The 3697-nt window shown below is 38.3% G+C and overlaps 1 long non-coding RNA gene across 1 annotated transcript; it reads left to right on the plus strand.

Moving 5' to 3' along the window:
- The first annotated feature begins 1313 nt into the window (after nt 1-1313).
- On the plus strand, nt 1314-2931 carry LOC146925231 (uncharacterized). Its single transcript, XR_015010449.1, has 5 exons — nt 1314-1378; nt 1482-1555; nt 1657-1716; nt 2112-2175; nt 2263-2931. It is a non-coding gene; the product is annotated as an uncharacterized LOC146925231 (long non-coding RNA).
- The last annotated feature ends 766 nt before the right edge of the window (nt 2932-3697 follow it).

The raw sequence follows: 3697 nt of genomic DNA on the forward strand, positions 1-3697 counted from the left end.
TTCAGCGTGTTTTGACCTCACTCGCACGCTTACCGGGAAACTTCCCGGTAGGTCACCCATCCTAGTACTACTCCAAGCCAAGCACGCTTAACTGTGGAGTTCCTATGGATTGAGCTACCGAAAAGAAGATGCATCTTGTTGATATGGGTAGTACCTAACAATTCTTATAAGCCTTCCTTCAACCATGTAGTCTCATACCTACACGGCCTCCGGATCCCTCTCATTCCGATGTGATTCGGTTCCTCCTATTATCGTGGGGTCATCCTTACGGATAGTGCCCGTTCCAACTGGCGGGAACCTTTCGTATCCAACTGGCGGGATATCGAAAACCACGACGTGGGTGTTACATGCCCACAGCTTCCGCCTGGTTCGTCCCCGAACCACATCGTACTGGGAGATGTCTGCTCTGATACCATTTTGTAACATCCCAGACTGCTTTTAGGATTGCTGACTAACCCCACAAACCAACACGAGTCTTTTCAGCGTGTTTTGTCCTCACTCGCACGCTTACCGGAAAACTTCCCGGTAGGTCACCCATCCTAGTACTACTCCAAGCCAAGCACGCTTAACTGTGGAGTTCCTATGGATTGAGCTACCGAAAAGAAGATGCATCTTGTTGATATGGGTAGTACATAACAATTCTTATAAGCCTTCCTTCAACCATGTAGTCCCATACCTACACGGCCTCCGGATCCCTCTCATTCCGATGTGATTCGGTTCCTCCTATTATCATGGGGTCATCCTTACGGATAGTGCCCGTTCCAACTGGCGGGAACCTTTCGTATCCAACTGGCGGGATATCGAAAGCCACGACGTGGGTGTTACATCTTGCATGAGCTACCCCTTTCATTGAAAGTGTTATCAATCAAAGGAAGAGATGTGACAAAGTCCTTCTTTGAAGTCATTGCCGTCACCCCATCAATATCTATTACAAATTTGGAGATTGAAGATTCTTCCTCTGCAGTTTCGTTTCCCAGAGATTTTTTTACCCTTATCCTTAGAGAGGTTGTCCATCATAAATTTTAGGAATCTAGATTTCCCAAAGCAAAGTCATCTGCATGAGTCCCTTAGGTATCTTCGTATAGATAGGTGTGATTCTCTCGCAACCCTCCCACTGGAGACCCTTCCAAACCTCTAGTCTCTCGAAATCAATAACTGTAAAAACATTGAATATGTTTCCGCTTCAAAGATTCTTCAAAATCTCTTTCATATTATAATTAACAATTGAAGACTGTCCCAAGCTGGAGACTATGGAAGGAGAAAGACTGCCTCCTTCTCTAATAAAACTTGAAATTGTTGAATGTCCTTTGTTGGAAGAACGGTGCCATTATGGTTGATGGAAAATGGATTTAGCAAGCTTAAACTTTGATTTCAACAAGTAATTTTTCTTCCATTATTAATTTTACGATAAAATATGATTTCAATTTCTATAATTTTTATTGCTTAAGTCAGTCATTACATGTTCTTTAGCTTTTTTGTAGGCTCTTGGACTTGTAATATGAAGAAATCAGGTGCTTCATACAAGCCTAATTTGGATATTCCACTTCACTTTTTGGTAACATATCATACTAGTTGTTGTGGGCCATTGTGATAATACTAGGATTAGTATTATCCCTATATTCAATTTGAGTTAATTAGGATTTCGATTTTAAACAGCTGCTAAGATATGTAGCTGAACACTCCATGAAAGAAAGTCCATAATGGATGGCTCTAGAGGTATGCTCTTACGTCTTTCTGACACTTAATGTCTCGTACCTTCGTAAAGATGCTTTCTCATGCCATACATTTTATCTCTGTGTATAAAAATGTTGGGGTGAACAAATACAAAGATGCCATATTTGTGGTTAATTATTGGTCTGCTGTTGCACCATTTTGAATTTGTCAATCGTTGCCCGATTTTTTTTTTCCATGGAACAAATAGACAGTGCCAGTGGTATTATGCTAATTAGTAGACAAGTGGATTAATGGTGTAAGGGAAGGAAATTGAAAATCTGCAGAATCCTCCCCCACAACAATTATTGGAAAATCTTAAGTTATTAAATCACCCTATTAATTGTAGTACACAAACTGTTAACAGCTTTTGGTATTTAAAGTAATGCATGCTTTTGCAGGTAGACAATATCCCAGGCCCGTGATTTTCTTGAAAGCTTGAGATGTCTACTACTGTGATGCAAGGTTTGTTGGCATTGTTAACTCGAATATTAAAATCTACTTGTATTTTTTTTTTAATTTGTTTGGTTCTTAGAAAGTTTATTATCATAGTTGGATGGATGCTGCAAGGGGAATTGGCGCATGAAATAAAGCAGTAGACACTTGGAGTGGATTCCGAAGGTAGTTTGAGGATTCCAAAGGATCTGCTAAATTCTATGGATGTAGATTTTGAGATGCTGAGGGATTTTTGAGTTGTTTGCATTGATTGCAGAAGTTTCGACGTCCTTAATTTTGCATGTCGGTATGGAATTTGACCATGGTGGTAATGCTAGACTGCTGAAGTAAACACGAGCTGATTGCTGCTGGATAAATAAACATTGAAGTTGAACGACTACATGCATGAAATTAGCATTGTATCAAAATAAAAGTTTCTATAGCAGATACCTGTGAGGACGTTTATGGATTGAATTCAATTGGGAATGCAAAATTATTAACCAGTAGATTTTTCATGTTAACAACATCATTAACGGTTCCCTTGAGCATGTACCGTCTTCTGCTGCAAGTAACTCCACAGAGAACTGCGTGTTTGTTACCGGTTGTAGTTGTAGACAACAGCAACGAGGAATTGCCTTATGCATTTATTTATGCTAGTATTTTGTAGTTGATTTTGGTTGAACAATTGGGCTCCTAAACTATTTTTTCTTGGTTGTTTATAACCTGAAATTGATTTACAAAGACCTTCGCATTCATAGCATTGACAAATAGTTGTTTTTGTTGGCACTACAAACTCTCGAATGGTAAATTTAAGCAAGCACCACTATAGTAGTTTCTTGTAACACTATTTTTTTTGGCTTTTAATTTATCACTCATTGTTTGATCAGGCCAACTGGCCAAGTATATATGCAGCTAACAAGAAGAATGTATATATAGAGAAGTTTTCAACTCAAGTGTACCACTGGATTTGAGCTGTGCTCAGCTCAAATGTGAAAACAAACATATTATTTTTGGATTAACAACTTCCACCTTTGTTAATGCATTTTCTTTCCAGAAAACTGTGAACCGTTACATAAACAAAGTGACATATTTTTTGTATTAATAAAAAGATGTCAAATGTGGAACTGGAATCCTATCCCTCAATTGGAGGATGCATATTGGTTACCTTTTTTGCTGTTAGACACTAAGGCATCATAACTAAGTAGTCTACCAACTCTAAAAGCTGGATATTTTCTCTTCTAGATCAACTCCTGCTACTGGTTTTTAGAAAGATCATTCAGCTGCCAAAGTTTAAACCAAAAAAAATACAAAATTTTGGATCGCGCAGAATATGATATCTGCATGTCTGCCACTGCAGTTGTGACAAGTAAGGCAATAAGCTAACTGAAACAATCAATAACCAACTTGTTTTGAGCTGATATTTGTAATCCATATTTAACATAACCTCTTGTGACGCCGACTGAACTGAGGATATATACTCATGTTCCATAAATTGATGATTTGATATGAAAGTGAATATTTGATCATAAGAAACTGAGGATACTCTTATGTA

The sequence above is a fragment of the Medicago sativa genome, chromosome 5, assembly GCF_051527215.1.
Source record: "Medicago sativa cultivar Bolivia chromosome 5, Bolivia_mono, whole genome shotgun sequence".
Lineage (NCBI taxonomy): Eukaryota > Viridiplantae > Streptophyta > Magnoliopsida > Fabales > Fabaceae > Medicago > Medicago sativa.